Source organism: Pseudopipra pipra, chromosome 12 (assembly GCF_036250125.1).
Source record: "Pseudopipra pipra isolate bDixPip1 chromosome 12, bDixPip1.hap1, whole genome shotgun sequence".
Taxonomy (NCBI): Eukaryota; Metazoa; Chordata; class Aves; order Passeriformes; family Pipridae; genus Pseudopipra; species Pseudopipra pipra.
Window position 1 is genome coordinate 13,952,229 of NC_087560.1, and position 19,141 is coordinate 13,971,369.

The 19,141-nt window shown below is 44.1% G+C and overlaps 1 long non-coding RNA gene across 1 annotated transcript in view; it reads right to left on the bottom strand.

The window, feature by feature from the left end:
* Nucleotides 1–4,805: 4,805 nt before the first annotated feature.
* LOC135420992 (uncharacterized) overlaps nt 4,806–19,141 on the bottom strand; it is a 73,756-nt gene continuing 59,420 nt past the window's right edge. Inside the window, exon 10 of the long non-coding RNA XR_010433807.1 lies at nt 4,806–4,874. This is a non-coding gene — a long non-coding RNA (uncharacterized LOC135420992). The remainder of the gene's footprint in view (nt 4,875–19,141) is intronic.

Here is a 19,141-nt window from a genome sequence, read left to right on the forward strand (position 1 = left end):
CTGGAAACAACACTCAGGATTATGGCAAAATCCACTGCTGTCACTTGCTTCCCCTTAGCTCCTGAGACTGGCTTGATGAAATCACAGGAATCAGAGGATATTTACCATTGCAAGCTGAAAAAAAAACCCTTTTGCACAAATACACTTACTGGGTAAAACCATAAAAATGATTTGTGAAGTAACACTTAATTTACTGCAACTGACACCAGACTCCAGATGCCAGAAATTTGACTGACAATTTCTATTTATTTATACCCTGCTATACAATATCTGCCTTAATGTTGTAAATTTTTCTGATTGGAATTTCACAGTGTCTGCCTGGATATTTATTGATCATAAAATAATCTGCACAACACGTTAAAGTCAAGGCAGGGAGAATGGATGCCAGAGATATCACTGAACAGGATCTGGATACCATTGCCCAGGTAACAGAAGATGCTCAGATGCTATTTTTACAGCATTATGTATCACTGAGAGCCAGTCTTTTGAACTGCTTTTCTGCTGTTTCCCGAAAGTCTCTTCTGAAATGCTTCCAAGAGCCTGGTGTTGAGTTCCTACCAGCAACTCCATATGGACCCTGCAACATGCCTCATTTGCAGCTCCTCACCGTTGAGAAATCCCACCTTTACAATGAAATCTGATGTTTTCACAACTGTTCTTTAAGACAGCCCACGAGGGAAATGTTTGGCTCTTCCTGCAGCAGTAAGATCACTTTTTTTTCTACTATTATTTTTGGCAGGCAAAGACAGAAGCATACAATTTCTGCCCACAAGGGAAAAATTGTGCAACTTGGTCCCAACTGGGTGTTCCCATATTGCCTGGTGAACAAACTCTCTTATTTCATTCACAGTTTCAACCATGCAGCTTTCCAGTATCTCCAATGGATTTTGCCTCTTGAGTTTGGTCTTTTTTGTTTGTTTGGTTGGTTTGGGGTTTTTTTTTTTCCCTAAGGGACACCTTTTCTCCCTTGTGGAAGTTAGAGGTGTCTGCTCTCCTCACATGGATGAACACAAAAGTATACTTTGGTCATAGCCAAATCTACCCTTTTTCCTAGAATTCTACACATCCCACCTCCAATCCAGCACACACCCACCCTCTCACCAGCAGTGTCCCAGTGTGACACCCCTCCCTACCCTGTGCACACAGATGTACCCCCTACTCCAACCCACCATTCTTCTGTCTACTCCTGCTCTTGATAACAGGAGCTCACTTTTCTCCCTGTAAATGTTGCACTAGCTGTTCATTCCTGCTGCTTTCTGAGCTCATAAACCAGGCTTCATCCTCACCACTCATCAAGCACGGCTCCCTTTCCTTTCTCTACATAAGAATAAAAAACCAGCAGTGGATGATTTGCCACATTAGCTTTGACCAGGCACTCTGATGGACAGGGTTCCCTTTTATTATTTATATAAGGTGTTTATGAGATAAAGACCTTTTGAAATTAATTAAAAATAAAATAGAGGAAAAAAAAGTCACAGTTTTACCAACTTCCCTAGGAGGCACCTTGATCTGCCCCCTCCCGGTACCTGTTGCAGTTTGCCTTTGCCTGTCCAGGGTAAGGATTACAGGAGCTTACAGGAGCTGGTGGGGCATCTCATGGGCTGGGAATAAAACCACACAAAAGTAAACAGCAGCTGAGGCTGCCTGTCAGCAGGCTGTCAGGCTATAGGCACATGCCCTGGACCAGACAGCATCCCTATGGGAAGGTGGGCGATAGAAGGACTGGATCTGCTCAGGGCTCCCTGTAACCTTTTTGAACTCCATAAAACCCTTCACAGATTACCCTTTAGAAAACAGGAAAGGCAAGCAGACCCCTGCATGCCCTCTGGGTAGAGGGAAGGGAGAGGTCCTGGCCTTCCCCCAGGTTGCAGAGAGAGCCAGACGAAAGGTTAATGGCACGATGTAATCACAAGGTAAAAGCACAGGGCAGAGCAGGGGAAATTATTTCCTGTTCAATTGTGGCTTTTGTTACTCCCAGAGAAAAGCAGCAGGTATTCAGGAGCTTCTCATTAGCCAGCATGATTTCCATTAGGCTTTCTATTAACATTTTGTGGCCGTAATAAACACCTACATAATTAACAGAAAAAAAGGAGCCCTCTCCAGGCTAACAGGAGTGGCCAGAACAAGCTGGGAATAGCACAAGTGGGTTGGTTCCCACCTGGAACTTTCTGTTTGCAAGGGAATTGCTCTTTTCATCCTCCTGGGACAATTCCTTTGTAAAGAGTTAAGTTTTAATGTTTCTGCCCTTCTGCCACAGTCTAGGAGGACATCTACCTCTGCTTTGCATCTGGAAAAAAAATGAGTCAAAGCAGGGTAAAAATTGTCCCTGCAAGTTTCCTCAGGGAGATTCAGGATAGCCCTGTATTCCCCAGTCCTCTGCCATAGCCCTCAGGAGCCTTTTCCTGCTAAAAACTGACAGGAAAAGAAATCTCTTAGGGACATATGCATGACCTCAGCTGGTAGACAAGCCCCAGGAGGTCACACAAAGTCCCCATGGAAGGTAGATGGGAGCTACTATAACCTGGGCTGGTTTATAACCATGAAGCACAGCAGTGCTTCAGGTCCACTGAGAACAGGTGAATGATGAGTGAAATAGACACAGAGATAAAACACAACCTTCCCAATGCCTCAGTCTTTCCATGCCTTCTCCATCCTGCTAAGGGCTTGAACAACATTTCTGAGTATGGTACTTGCAGGAAAGCTCACAGGTAGCTTTGGCTCCTCCTCAGTCCTTGCTCTCCTCCGAACCAATTGCCAAAGGTGCCACTGGCAAGCCTGTGCACAGGAGATTGAGGACATGTCATTTTGACAGGGCTGCCAGTCCCCCCTCCTCATTTCAGGCTCCTGCTGCTAAGAATATATGTGCCCTTTATCATAGCTCTAAAATAGAGAGAGACACTTTGGAATTCAATTAGTCAAACAGTTGCCACAGCAACAAAAACATATAAACTTAAATGATTTATACTCACAGACACCACTTCAAATAGGAATAAATTTAATACAGCAGCTGGGAATGAAATGCATTGTACAATAAGAAAATTGTATTTTTTCTCTCACTGATGATAGGCCTCAAGGTCTTAATGCAATATAGATGAAAAAAGATATTTGGGCAGAAGGAAGCAGAATATGTTGTGCTGTATGTACAATGCCTACTTGGAGAGTACAGCACATAATGAGTATGTACATCTAATCACAGAGCTGTGATGCTGTTTGCAGACAGCCAGAGATCAAAGATTGCAGCGACCAAGCTGACTGGTTGCTTTCACTTTCTTTCTTCAGCTCTCTTCCATCTCATGAAACCTTTCCTGTTGGCCCCCACCCAGGAAAAAAACAAATCTACCCTCATTCCAGCAGCTTCTCCACTACAGAGCCAGGTCCCCATCTGGTAAAGTGTGATTGTTTTTTTTTTTTCTAGAAGAGAAGAAAATTACTTTAATTCAAACATGGTTTTGAGAATTGAAGAAGAAATTAATTCCAAGAAATGTGCAGAAATTTTTTTCCTCTGCAAGAACATTGCACAAGCTTGCAAGAAAATCTAGAATGGTCATTCCAAGTGACAGTCATCTGCAGTACTTTTGCCCATGAAGGCTGAACATGCAGTGGATGCCACACTCCCTACTGCTCTCCTTTGACTTTGAGATTCCCTAGAGAGAACTACAGGTCCATGACATGTAAGACCAGCAGAAGATAATGCATGTACAGACCTCTGCCATTAGCACAACTTCGGTGCATTCTCAGTCCAGTACATACAAATATATCTTTTTCCAACCAGAAAAGGTTTCATGAATGAAAATGATGGGGCTTAGGGGAGCCTTATGATTAGTTTCCAGTAAACAGGAATTGTCCAGAAGTTGTGCAGAAACTGCCTCCTTCCTTTCTAATGGCACAGCAGCTGGTTTAACCCAGAACTGTGGAAAACTGTGTGCTTGCAGTTCATCTGCCTCTTTGTTGAGGTGCCAAAGCCAGCTGCCTTGGCAGTGCCTGGACTAGAAACAGCCAAGCAGTGCATAGAGTGCAAAAGAAAGTGGAGATCCAACCACTGGCTCTTCATTTTCCCCTAAATGGAAGTTATCCTGTCATCCTAGGAGACATTTTGGAAGTCATCACCTGCCTCCAGAAAGCCTGATCAACGTGACCAACCACTACTATCGTTGGGAGCTGGGATTGCTAACACCCTTGGAGGGCTAATACAATGTTATGAGCAATTGTATGAGATCTCTCATCTGACCTGCTAAACTATACGGCATTTATGGTGGGAATAAGGACTTTATTTCCTGTCCAGGTCATGCTCATAACACGTTCTCCTGCACTTCACAGGAACTTAAACAGGACGAATCTCACGTACTTTGGGGCCCTTTGTGCAAAGGCAACTTCTCTGGCTTAGACCATGTTTTGAGTAAACATTGCAGATCTAAGTACAAGAGGGAAAAGACAGAAAAGTACCTTTGAGAGAAACCCAATACTTTCATCTAAGTATAAACAAACAAAACCACAGGCCACAGCTCTAACAGAAGTTACTGGCTTCTCAATGTAAAAAATTACTGGGATGAGTTTTTATGGATTGTTTTAGGCAGAAGGTCAAGAGTCCTGTTCATTATTAGAGTTGGCAGGTGGGGTAGAGTTTGAGATACTTTGGGTGCAAATCGAGATCAACACCTGCAATTCTCTTTGGCAATTTTGGAAAGGAAAACATGCAGATGCAGAATGACAACTAAACAAAGCTAATAATGAAATCATATTTATGTAGGCAGGAAGGAAGCTCAATTGCCAGGAGAGTACTAAAGTCTACAAGTGTAAATACATACCAAATAAGTCAGCTTGATGAGATGCCAAGTTTGTTCAGCAGAGTATGGCACTTCACTGCTGAAGTGCTCCTGCAGGAGAGAAACCAGGAAAATGTCAAAAAGGTCAATGGGTGAAATGTGTGGCTCCACTAGGAAACTAAGCAAACAAGCTCATGTCAGCAGGATTTAGCACTGTCTTGCAAAGGGCCTGTTGGTCTTGTCACATTGAAGCACAAATATTTTACTCCCGAGCTCTGTGTGTTACTGATCTAGAGCTCACTTCTCTCTCCCTGCCTCAAAGCAGAAAGCACCACAATTTATGGTTCTGATGTACTGGGTTTGCTTACTTGAAGGTTCTGGATTTCAAGCACAAGAGAAAAAAGTATTGACATCATGAAGGATGTGGTGGAGCAAGTGTGTGAGGATTTGTAGGACTTGTATGGCCAATATTTAACAATGAAGGATCCAAGGCAATAAAGGAAATTAGTAGCTTTACAACATCTCTGAGCCTTGCTCTCAGACCAGCCTATTCACACACTCTGAGTCAAAAGGGGGGAAAAAACCCACAAAACAAGAACAAATAGTGCAAAGTATCTCTGGAGATGTTTAGAGTGGAAATCATAGACATCACAATATTTAGACCCTGAATGAATCTTCCACAGGGGTTGCAAAAAGCAAGATCCTAAACAGCTGAAAGATGGAGCTGAGCCAAAAGTATTCAACCTGTGACAGCAAAAGTCTTGACTCAGCCCCTTCATCTCTCTTTTCCTATGAAGGTAACATCTGTTCTGCTCGTTCCCTGCTCCATCCCTCTTTGGTACAATGGCACAGAGAACAGCAGGCTGGCGTGTCCATCCGCACTCCGTTCCTTCTGGATTAGGGGATGGAGCAGTTCAGCAACCAGCTCCCCAAGCCACAAACTACATTTATCATCATCTTTACACGCCTTTACACAGCTGGCTCTCCTGATGATAATGTGTTCTACAGTTTCCCTTGCTGGCGTGGCTTATGTTAATACTCCATTAACATTGCTAATCAGAGACAGACTTCTGGCAGTATCTCCAGGGGATGAGCGAATGTTGTCCTGTGCCTTTCAGTTTAGGAGATCAGACTTTCAGATGAAATCCATTCCCAACATCTCTGATTTCAGCAATTAAATGAAGCTGCAGCATGTGGGAGCTGTTCAATGCTGGATGCATGTGGTTCCTACTGCTCCAAAATAAGACCTTTTAAACCGCCTTTTATGCCAGTCCTCAGATACATGACATTTGGAACTTTAATTCACTTGGGAAATCAAAGACTGCTAGAAAGATGAGATGGATTCAAATCAAAGATAAAAGGTAAAGAGGTCCCGAAGGTCTAACAGTGCATGTTCCCAGTTCAGCTTACCTCATCCAGAAATCTATATTTTAGTTTGATCTATTCCTTCTCACATTTCAGGAACACTTCCAAATCCACTTTAGCTTTACAAAAGGAGTCTACTTTTATTTGGATTAAGTAGAATTAGTCACCATGATATATTAGGTCTCAAAAGTGTCTGGAAGTTCTAGCTGCACTGGTTAAAGGAAGACAACTGCTCATTAGTGGAATTTTTAAGTCACCTCAGATTTTAGGTGGATTGCTATTCTCTACAGGATTCAGAGCAACTATAAAATTAACAATTGTTAAACAAAGTCTACACTATGGAAATAAATTTATTTCCAGTGAAAATATCATAAATGAAGCAGAATGAAATACAACTATTGAAAGGCGAAGTGATGCCTGTATCCTCCCAAACTCCTTCAGCCACAAGCAACAGCTGAGCCGGAGGATGATGCAGTTAAACTAGTGAAGTCAATGATGAATCAATCCAGTGTAAATTAGGACAAGTTTCCCCTTTTCTTTTCCCTTTCCTCTCGCAGTCTCCCTGATAACACCTCATGACTTCCTGTCTGAAATGGAAAGCACTTCCATTGCCACAAGAGGTGCTTGCTGGTGATTCTCAGTGATACAGACACAAGGACGAACAGCTCAGTTTCAACAGGCAGACCAGTTACATCTCACAGCAAAGCCAACACTTGTCTTTCCTCAAAAAAGCCAACTAAACTTACAGAAAAAAAGGGGAGAACTCACAAACAGACAATCCACATCAGTACCTAAATGATTAAGTAGTATATGACTCACAGCCATTTCAAAAGGCTTCTCCAAAGCCCTAGAGGCCTCACCAGAACCTATTTAGATACACAGCTCAGACATGCAGTAGGTGCAGGGTTTATTTCAAATGCTTCAGGAGTGCAGCTTCTCTGAATTCTAAATTCAGTTAAGGATGTACCATGTTCACTGAGGATGGGGAAAACTGTGGACTACATGCAAGGTCCATAGCACATGGATATGACCTTCATTCACTGGTTGGAAGTGATTTCTAATGTATCAGCTCATTGCTATAATGATGTGCTTTGGAGCCATTAATTAACTTGCTGCTCTCTGAGGAAATTCTCAGTTCCCTCTATCATTCATATCTGCTTGGAAGAACTGCAGGCCCACAAAAGCTACGTGTGAAAGCCTGAGATGTGTGTGGGATGTAGCCAAGCAGACCGTGGGCAGGTGCTATGAAAACTTCCTCATACAGTGCTTCAGTGCAGCTCCATCCCATCCTACAGCACCAGACTGATGCTGCCAGAGCAGCTCTGACAGACTTAGTTCAACTGCCTGTCCCCAAAATCACTGCTACTCGGACATCCCAAATCTCAGTTCCATGATATTTGACACTCCAGCCTCACATTCTACCTTAGTGGAAAATGCCAATTAATGGAAGATGAATAAAAAGGTAGTGAAAATATTTGCCTGTTTCTCCTTGGCATAAGTTGTCATCTTTCTCCTATTTATTCATTATTCAGATGTTTTCACAATCCTGATTATGGATTTATACCTTCTTGGACTAGAGTTTGTTTGCAGGTAGTTGAATACATGTTCTCCATATTCAGTGAGAGCATGAGTGAAGAGCTAGTTCACAGATACTGCAATTCTTCCCTGTCTGGATGAGCATTAACTGCCTTGAATGAAGACTGAGACCCAAAAACCAAAGAGGATGTGTGCCTCCTATGATGTTCTGCAATATTAACTATTCTACAATTCACTTCTGTTTTGTTTCAGCAGCTTTGCTCACTGAATCATCAGAGAGCAAAATTGCTTCAAAATAAAAACCAGCTACATGGAGGGTTATTTGGAGATGGAAAGAGCAAAGTTTTACTCTAAATTTACAAAAATCTCAACTCACACATTTCACTTGCCAAGTAAAGTGTTCTTACACCTCTTTCTTCAGAGCCAGCACCTTGGGAACCCACCTTCTCAGGCTGATCTTTGCTTCCTCTCTTTACAGATCAAACACGCTCCCTTATGTAACACAGAAATCATTTCTGAAAAGACTTTCAGCTCAAGAAGGCAGTTTTTCCAGGTTAGGAACAGTAATTAATGGATTTTAGGCCAACTCAGGTCCCACGCACCCCATCTAATATTGTGGGGCTGCTGCAGGTTAGTACATTTGAAACCCGTAATAGACGAGTCCTGTCAGAGCACATAACATCTCTGGCTCTGACTAACATCACTGCACACTCTGAAGCAGCTCTATCCAGCAAATAGAAAGTACATTTGTAAGACTTCCATTGCACTTGTCTCTCTCTTTCACACACACAAATGAATCTTAAAGCACAGATTAATATTTAAACAATCAGGGCTACGAATATCTTCCAGCCTTCCTGGACAAGAAAATTCTTGTATGGAAAAACAGAGTGGGGAAAATGCACAGGAGGAAGAGACCTGTTTTCAAGTGGGAATCTACTTTTCATTTCCGCTCCCTTTGATATAACCAGGATTAACTGCATTTCATCCCCTTCTAAAGGACATGTTGGGTCCCCAGCTGTTTTTCCACTATCAATCCCTGGAGAACAAAGCTTAGGAAGTTAAATGAGTTTTGGGAATCTCATCTTCGCTTTTAATTAATTTGAAATGAATGCATGTTAATGACAGCACCACAGCAAGATTGCCAAAACTTTCCCCATCTGCATAAGGAATTGGTGAAGAGCTTGGGATCTCACCAACAGCTTTAACCCTTACTTATTGCAGCTACAGCCAAAACTTTGGGATTAAATAGGGTCTGAAGGTTCAGCGATTGTCATCTCCATGCACACCATGGAGATGTTCTGACTACTTCCACTCCAAGTGGAGGGGGGAGGGAGCCCTTCAAATCCAGGATGGCTAGCTCTCAGAGTCCCTGAAAGAAGAAGGACAATCAGAAATGCATCTTGCTGGGTTCAGACTGTGAGGAATAAAACTGCTGTTTCCCTGTTCAGAGCCACACTTGCAGCTCTTCCTCTTTGTTTTGCATTAATTATAAAAATACAAATACACTTCAAGTCCTTCATGTAAAAAAAATAAAAATGACAGAAAACAGCCCAGTGAACTTATTTTCCTACCATTATCCTCACTCATGGGTGGCATTACCAGTGGCATCTTAGAAGGAAGGTTATTTGTTGGTTTTTAAAGGCAAGGAGTGGGGTCAGGTTGAAACAACGAGTGTTAGGTTGCTCCTGGTGCTGACAAGTGAGCTATGGTAGGAATGACTGTTAGGACAGGAATACTGGAAATCTGTGTGTGAAACTGGAGGCTGTTAAATCTGAGAACAGCTAACTCTGATTTTGGCAGAACACTTACAGGGGTTGGGGAAACCATTCTGCAGGGACCACAACCCCAGCTGTCAGGAGTAATAAAAGTTGGGCTCAAACTACAATAGAGAAATTTTTGAGGGGAAGGACAATCAGGAAAGTAGACTGGATTTGCTGATCTACAAGCAGTTTCACTTATAGTCACTCCTGGAAAATGGAAAACAAAACAGGGAGCCAGACAGATCTGGAAATTAGGCCAAATAAAAAAAGAGTGTAATGTGAGAGGAAGGATTTATACCCATCAATCTATGTCAAGGGTCTTCAGAAGAGACCTTAAGGACACTGTAGATGGGAAGGAATGAGTTTAAACAGAGCAGCTCTCACTGTCCTAATTCACTGGGAACTGTTCATCTATCACAGCTCTGGTTGGCTTCTCTTGTTCTGAGCCTACAGCTTTGCAGGAATTAGGCTCAGGGCATCTGTCCCAGCAGTGTTTCCTTGCTTCCCTGAAGAGCTTCTGCCTCCAGTCTCCTCCTCCGGGCCCCCAGCTTGTCCATCTTCTCAGTGCAAATGCAGAGAAAGGCTGCCAAAATGACAAGGTTCAGCACAGGAATGTGGGTTACAGAGGTAAAGAAGACCACAGGTAGGAAGGAGGAGAGCTAATTTATTAAAAGAGCTTAGATACCCACCTGCTCTGGACCCTGTGTCTGGTTATTCATTCAAGGAGCCGGATACTTGCAGATATAGACACACAGAGGCTGTAACCATAAACATTTAAAAAGACCATGCCCAGAGGAAGCTTTTGTTCAGTTAAGGCCTGACATTAGCACCAGACTGGCTGTGATCTGAATCTGTTTGTACAGGTAACCATCCTGCACTCTGAGGTTAACATTAGAGTGCCTTTACAGATGGAGAAAGCAATTACCTCATTTAAATTGAACAAAGATTCCTAAAGCTGCCACTGTGCAATACTTTCCCCTCTGTAACTGAGCACCAGCATATTTACGTGGGGGCTTTTGTGGTTGGGTGTAAGTCATTTGCAAGATATTTTTACTGCTTGCAGGAAATCTATGAAAAAGGATGAGGCAGAATGTCTTGGAATGCAAAGTACCGAGCTGGATTTTAACCACTGCACAACAGCAAATGGGTTATGCTTGGCTTTTTACTATTCAGCTGGTAGCAATAAAACAGTGCTTGGCTTACTCCTTTACAGAGCCAAGTTCTTTATCTTGAAAGAACAATAGTGAAAAAAGGCCTGTAGAGGAAGGAGGCAGCCTTCTGAAAAGCCCCCTTAAGACTGCCTCAGAGCTGAACACAGGAGGCTTAACTCCTACGCCTCCGGCCCCCACGGTGGCAGCTCTCCCTTGTTCCTCGGTGCACCTGGGGTGGGAAAAGCTACAGCTCAGCCTTGTCTCTGGTGAATGAGATAAGCAGAAACACACCATTTACAGCTACCCATCTTCAGGGGCAGGGAGGCAGCTTCAGCTGCTTCTCTAGGCAGTGCTCATCCATAAAGTGCAGACAAAAAGCCTTTCCAGGTGGGAAGGGTTTGCAGCTTCACCTCTGCATTCTGGGAGCTCTCTACTAACTAATGCCTGCAGAAGTACCTGACTGCATTGTTGGCAGCACAGGTATCTGGGAGGATGATGTTCACCCAGAGGCTCCTGATCTTAGCATCCACTTAAGGCAGAGAAGAGACAGGTCTCAACAGCAATGAATAGAAAAGGCTTCTTAAGTAAGACTGATGGTCACAGACAGATCCTCTGCTGCTCTGCTTCTCCAGCTCCCAGATCTGTATCAGCACCACATACATTATATGGTCGTCTCACTTCTTGGCTAGGGACACAGTCATGGTTCAGTGTTTTAATTAGCTGACTCCAGGCTATCTTGGTCATAAAGGCTCACAGAGAGAAAGATAAACACTACGCAGAAATCACGTTAATTTATAAAATATTCAATTAAAGAAAACAAACAGCATAAACTAAGATCATCAGAGCTAGATGGCAGGAAAACCATCCTGCTGGGAGTCAGCTGCCTCTGGCCTTGGGCAGGCAAATATATTTCTCCTCTGCACTTCTTGCACCAGAAGGGGCCAGGGAGAACAGGACCACCTGGGAGGTGAAGTTACAGAATAGGTCCTGCAGCAAGTGGTTTTGACAGCTCAGTCTAGGGCCCCTTCACCCCCTCAGAGATCAAAACACTTGCCTTCATCTCATATTTTCTTCAAAGAAAGGAAGGACACAGTCCATCCTGAATTCTTTACTGTGCAGCAAAGTTCTGTTCCTTCGAAGCCCAGTTCCACCATTTGCAGTTCAGGAATCTGTAAACTGCTGAAGCATAAAGATGACTTTCAGGGGCTTCTCTCGCACTCGCACCAAACTTGACCCTTGAACCCTGCTGAGGAAGGACTATTTTCTAATAGGATGTGCGAAATGAGAGATAGGGTGTTGGGAATGAGAGAAGCACCATGTTCTGTCCCCCAGGTTGGGCACACAGCTGCGGGAGCAGCAACTACATTCACAGCTAGATCTCATAAAGGACATGAGGAGTAGAGAAAATCACAGCATTTAGGGATGGAAAGGTCCATTTGCTGTCTCTCCTCACCCAGCAGTGACAGATCACTCTCCTGTGCTTTGTCCTGTGTGTAATGACCCAAGAGTTTCTACTTACTCTCGTGGGGAATGACTCTACAGCTTCAGGAATCTCCATGAGAGAAACTTAGAGGCACAGCCTGGGTTAACCTCAGTTAAATGGGGTGGAAAGTGGGTTTGAGGGTAAATATTGCCTTTAGCCAGTGCTGCATGTCTGGAGTACTTGGGCCAGGTCTGTATCAGACCTCCCACCAATGGTGCTCCAGCCAAATCCTTCTTTCCAACTGAGAGCTCAGCATCCTATGCTATGGAGTTTGCCTCCTTTCCTGCCAGCCTGTGAAAAAAGAGTCCCTCTGCACGTGCCCCAGGTAGCGACAAAGCAACAAGTGGAAAACTGCCTGTGCCACCAGCCCTTGGCATTTCTTCTGCACATTTTCCCAACCTTTTTCCTGCAGGGCCATTGCTGCTTTCAGAGACAGGAAGGAAGCAATGATCCTGTGAGCATTACAAACCACTGAGCCTCTCTCTGGGGAATGGAGAGACAGGACTTCTCTGGTCTCAGTAAGTTGCAGGTTGTGTTGCTATCTGAGATTCTCATTATCTCCAATGGAAGCTGTGATTTGTTTCTCAGTTCTCATTTCTCTTTGTACACAGTTGCCTCTCCTCTTCAAGTCAGCTTTTTCTGGGAGCTCTAGCCTCAAAGGTTCCTTTTTCTTCATGTGTGAATTACAGATGTCACAAACACCTCGACATGGTTCGTGACTCCTCATTCAAATGCAGACTAGCTGAGGGGGAAAACAAGTCTTTAGATCTATAGCATCCCCTGGGGATATCAACATGGGACACACACGCGTGCCAGTGATAAGCCAAACTAGACACTGGATGTCACTGGCACTCCACTGGAAACACAGAGGAGGGAGCAGGTATCTGGCAGTAAAAACCTCCACTCTTAAAGCAAGCAGTCTGGTTAGCTGAAGAAGTATTGGCTAGGCATGAATTAATAAAGAACATCTAACATACTCTAGGACCAGAATAAATCCAGCAAAAGACATCCAGGTGAGGAGGTGAAGGAAAGGATGAAAGGAAATTGCTATCCTAGCTTGGAGGGAAAAGCAAGACCAAGGATGTTGTAGAAGTCTCCCAGACAGCCAACAGCCCACAAACCTTAACAACTGCCAAGGAAAATAGATGATGGGATGGAGAAGGCTGTGCAAATCTTGCATACCAACATGCCTTAAGAGCTCCCCAGAAGGGGAGCGTGTTGTGAGAAATACCTGCCACCATAAATGGACATCTCCCAGTGAAGAATGCCTACTGATCCCCATCAGCACCTTGAATCCCATGCTCACTGACTCCTCTCACTTCCTTTCACCTTATTAAACACTCTTCTACCTGAAGACCCTATGACACTGTAAGAGAAGAGCAACCTTGACAAGAACTCAACCTGGCTGCTGTTCAAATCCCAGTGTGGGAGAAGAGGAGGAGAAGGCTTTGGGCAAAGCCCCAGCCCTCTCTCAGTGAGGTCCTTGCTCTGAGGGACACAGAGAGGATGAAGAGCTTGAGGAGGAGGGGGGCTGATGCAGACACAGTCTGTATATACCAGACCAGCTGTTCAATCTGCAAGAGCACATTCAAACTATGTCTGACGGTTTCTGGAAGGGTCTCCACCTCACAAACACATGTTGTGCAGTTTGTCTGGCTGCTTCCTGAAGAAATGACTTGGACTATGGTGTGTGCAGCACCTTGAGCAGACATGATCCACACTGGGCTGCCAGACATGTGGAGATTTTGGACAGATACAAACTATGGATCTCTTCAAAGCCCTGTTAGACTGCAGGCAGATTCCTCCAAGAGAGCTTAATGTCCCAAGTTACTGTGTAAAAACAGGGATTCACACATTTCTGTGTACATTGACAACATTTCCCTCTGGATGGAAAGAAACAGCACAACTGGATGGAAAGAAGCAGTTCAGCTCTGCCAATAACCAGAGTGGAGTCCCTCATGAGTGGGCTGTGTTTTGGCAGTGAAAGGTGAGATTTTTGTACACACCTCCCTCCCAGCTCTGCAGCGAGGGTTTGGGTGGAGGCTGTGAAATACAGTGCAAAACTTGGGACAGTGATGGCTTTATTCCAGTTTGGGAGGTGAAGAGTCCCACCATACTTTTCCTAACATGAAGAGCTCCTACCTGGCTGCATAATTACATTTCTGTGGCCAGCTGTTTTGTTTGTTGCTTGTTTTAAGCTCTCTGTTTAATACCTGGATTTTGCTGGAGCACTGAGGGAGACAGGCACTTGAACCTACTGCCACCCTGCTTTCTCTCTCCATAAATGAAAGCATGGGAGTGTTTCACCGACCTTCTAAATACAGAGGCTTCAAATTAAATTATAACATTGCTGATTATCAGCAGACCAGGGATTAAACTGATTGGGGCCCTGCCAGACCAGATTTAGCTTTCATTAAGTTCTGCCCACAAATCAGACTTACCCATATCCTTGCTCTTGAAGTTATAATGTGCACAAATGCACAGAGGGAGAGCAAAAACCAAAGTACTTTACTGTTTAGAATTCTAATCCTTTCAAGGTCTGGAAATACCTGGGGTCCAGCTACCACGTCGTCTATCCACATCTGCTGTTAGAAGTAAAAACCTGAAAGCAAGTAATTTACATGAGGGTTTAAGAGGGATGCAGAGAAACGACAAGAGCAGGGATGTAATCAGTAGCACAGAGAAAGTCTAAAAGGAGCTTGTCGATCCCTATGAAATAGAGCAAGAGGCTTATATAATTTTTTGTGTGTGTATGTGTGTGTGTAAATTTCCTAAACAGCTGACCTAAATGAGTTCTTACCACGATCAGATAGTCTAGGACAACAGAATAATCCTTCTAATAGGATTACAGGCTGTGGTAAAGGAGACTTCAGGCTTCTCTGCTCTGCATTGTAATATGTACACATACACACACACAGATGGACCTGGTACCTGTAAACCTGGGCTCTTCCCCATTCATCCCCTTCATTGCCCAGCCTTTCTCACCCCACTGCTTGTTTTCTCCACGATTGCTATAACACAGTCACCAACCTTGGATTGAGAAAGGAGGAGGGAATAAATCAAAGAGCCGAAATCACAAAACTGGACGAATGGAAGTGTGGGGAAATTAGCATCCCAAAAGGCTAGTTTCAGTAGGATTCCAAGGGTATTGCCTGATGCCAGTCAGTCTTTCCAGTGCTGTTCAGCAAGGCAGCATAAAAATCCCTGCCATTAAGATTTGCAGGCAGCACAAAAGCTGGTGAAGAAGCATAGAGCAATTCAGCAGGAGGTTCCATGGAGCTTTGCAGACCTCCTGGTATGATGGATCTGTTCAAACCAAACACCTTAATAGATGTAAACACAGAGTTATGTGCAAACAAAGCAGGAAGATCTACGTACCAGCTGTGGGTGGAAAGCTGCAGGGAAGTGTGAGGGAGTCTCTGTGCAGTGAGAACAAGAAAAGAAAGCAATGCACACACACACAGAGAAGGGAGTTATTTCCTAATAAAGAAGTAACTGACTGTGAGCTCCCAGAGAAGGATGTAGTCAGTAGTGTCTAGTACAGCCTTTAGTCGCATGCAAAGGGATGGAGAAAGTGCCTTGTAACTTCAGACTGCCCGAGTGAAACTGATGCTGGTGTGCCGATAACAGCTCTCACAAATATGTTTTTCAAAGGTTGCTAAGAAGCACTTAGAGATGGTGCTGGAGAGAATTACAAAAACCACCAGATACAGCAGGGAAAATGCCTTGCTGCAAGGGACTAAGTGGAGCTCAATTCACTTTATCAAAAGATAGTTATGGGGGATAACAACTTCCAGCAGCAAAGATCTCAAATATTAGAGAAGTTTCTGCTCACATGCAGAAAGGCAAAGTGAGAACCAACAGCAGCTGAACGATAAAGGCAGATGAACCCAACTGGGAAATCAAACATACATTTGCAATAACGAGCAGCAGGAAGGAAGGACACGTTCTCTGTCTCCCGCTTTTTTTTTTTTTTAGTGTCTTCAAATTAAACCTTGGAAGACACCTGGAATTATCCCTGGGAGGCATCCTTCAGCTGAACACATTCCTGCAATCAGTGCAGGAGAAAGGAAATAAAAGGCACTGCCCTAGAGTACAGCCTACATCAGGTATTTGTCTGTAGACCGGTCTCTGCTGCAGGATGACTCCATCCCACCTGCCTTTCCCTGGGGATACTGGGAACGGCTGATCTACCAGTCAAAAACATCCCAACAAACACCTACTAAAACAAATGTCTTCCCTTGTGTTCATGCATGGACAGACACAGAGCAGCCCAACCTCTTTTGAACATAGACCCACATCTGTTAACATGCTCCTTTATGCACACCAGCTCCCGTGGTTTTGGCTTAGAGCAGGTGTCCCAGGAAAGCACCAAAACAGAGACTGCATTTCTTTCAGCATCATGGGCTTCACTTACCATCTTCCAAAACGAAATCTCACAGCAAGGCAAGGGCCTGGAAGATGAGAAGTTAATCCCCAAACCATCAGGAAAGGGTAAGAGGTTTGAAAGATTTAGAAGTGACTTGTTGCTTGACCTGGAAAGAAGATTCTGGAGCCCTGGGTCAGCAACTCTCCTGTGCTTATGATTGAGTAGGTGACATAATACAGATGACTGTGGCTGAAAATTAATTGATGTTACATCCCTTATAAATCTGGACTACCTGGCCAAAGCATAGTGCTCTCAGAGTGACTGAGAACTGCTGAAATATTTATAAGAATGAGATATTACTTTGGCCTAGCTGGAACAGAGGATTAACTTCATCACTCTCTCCTCTCTTCTCCCAAAAATACAAAAGCTGCTTCAAAAGAAGGAAGCAAAACTTTTCCATATCCACTTTAACAAAATGTTATTTTGAAATCAGAATGAATTTCACTTTTTGGGAGTATGAAATCCCTGTGGGCTGCACAGCCTGAGCAGTGTGCCTGCAACATATAACGAAAACACGGGATGGTATCCCTCAGCTCCCCAACAGAACTGTACACCCACTCTCCCACAGCAGCAGGACCATACTAACAGAATTATTTTTGAAGGGGAAGACAAGATGGAGGCAAGGGGTCCCTTTTCAGATGCTATAATAAGCCATTAAACACACTCATGTGGTTGAGGTTTACTCTAAAACCTACCACATACACAGCAGTGAAAAGCTTGTCCCTGAAGCTGATCCATGCTTTGGGAAGTGGAAATGGAGCAAGAGGAGATTCATCACTGCCAAGAGAAGAAACACTGCTGGAGCCCTGTCCTTTCTGCAGGCCATCTGCTTTGTGAGCTGAGGGTCTAAAAGATAAAAACAGCACAGAAATCCCTGTGGGGTTCTAGGCCTTCCTGGGACAGGTCTTCATGGTGCAGGAGATGGGAGGGAAGAGGCTAAGGGGAGCTGCAGTGATAACTAATCCAAGGAGGGGGAAATTAGAAGAGAGGAAATGAAGAGAGAAGAAAACAGGTAAAGTGGTGAATGAAGAAAATCCAGGTGGGACCAGGAGCCTTCCCAAAGACATTTGGTGTTGCCCAGTGTCTTAACCCACTTCTCTCTCAGCTGCTCCCTACTTACTGTGCCTCCTTTGCACAACAGACCTGAAGCCTCCATCCATTCCCTGTGCAACCAGCCAGGCATCCCCATACTTAGCAGCACCTACTTGCTCACACAAGCTATTTTTCTCTCTGTTCTCAGCGCTATCATGAAAATGTCTGCACGTGATGTTATTTGTAAGATTATGATTGTTTTCATTATGAAAAAGGAGTTTCATACATCATTTTCCTGTTACCCTGCTCATCCCCAGCTGAGCATCATTTCCAATGAGCAGCACTTGCTGTTCAACCAAGAGCCAGGACAGACCTGGTCCTTTTCCAGCCCTAAGTCCCAGAGCCCTTCCTGGCAGCTCCCATCAGCAGCGGGCCGATCACAGAAAGCGTTATTATTAAAACATCTCTTTCTCCATTGTCTGAGGCTCTACCACAGCTCTGAGCCACACAAAAGCTGCTGGCTGTGAGAATGACAGTGCCAGGTGAAAAGCTCTCCTGCTCTGCTGTGTGATGGGTCGCACATCCAGCGGGATCAGCACTTCAGTAGCAACACAGACAATTTTTAAAGACATTTGTTTATCGTGGCCACGTGCCACCATTTGATTGCCTGAAAAGCCCAGGAGGGCACCTAACACAATATCTCCCAGAGAGTGACAGTCAGGGCACTCGTCACTTGGAATTAAACAGACACCTTCAATACAGATGGAAAAGACTACAAAAGGAGCATTAAAAGAGCAGTTACATCCCTCTCTTCCCCCTGGTGCCTGTTTCAACTTCTCAGCCTGTCATTAGGGACTGCCATGGGGGACTGTATCACAAATGAGCAGCATGGACAGACACAGCAAAGAGCAGCTCCTGCTTTCCCAGCACACTGCCAGCAAGGAAAACCTCCACAGCAGCACAGGGCAGTGGAGCACAACTACTGGTATGCCTGCACTGGCAGGGACCTCCCTTTTCCCCCAAATGTGATGATAAAACATGGAGAAGGTGGTTTCTCAGTGCAAGAGGGGACAGGAATGATTGTAAGCTTGCTTTAGGATTTCTCGTACAATTCTGTAAACACATCAGTTCCCAGTTGTTCATGCTGAGAAAGATATCATGATGGTCTCAGCTTCTAATGATGGCTTATGGAGCTGGTCAAAATACCTTAAGTCCATCCTGCCTCTCCAGAGAGCTTTCCACCCACCCAACCCTAACATGTTGGAATTATTTTCCAAGAGAAACCAAAGACAGGAAAATTATTTTATACCAAGTTAGAATTTTCTCCCTCCTCCTCTACAGCTTGTATGGCAAGAGGCAAACCCCAGAAAACTCTGAACTGTCCAAATAAAAAATATATTCCTCATATGAACGCTCTGGGATGGTTTAAAGCAATGAAAAATTCTTTCTGTTCAAAACCTGCAGACTGTCAAAATTCCTCACAGAGTCGTTTTGACAAGCTCAGACTATAAACCCTGTAAGGTTCGCTGCCCATTAATATTCTCGGATGATTCCTTTCTCTATTTGATTGTCACCAAATGCAAACATCAGTTATTCCAGACATTCTCATGTCTCATAATGAA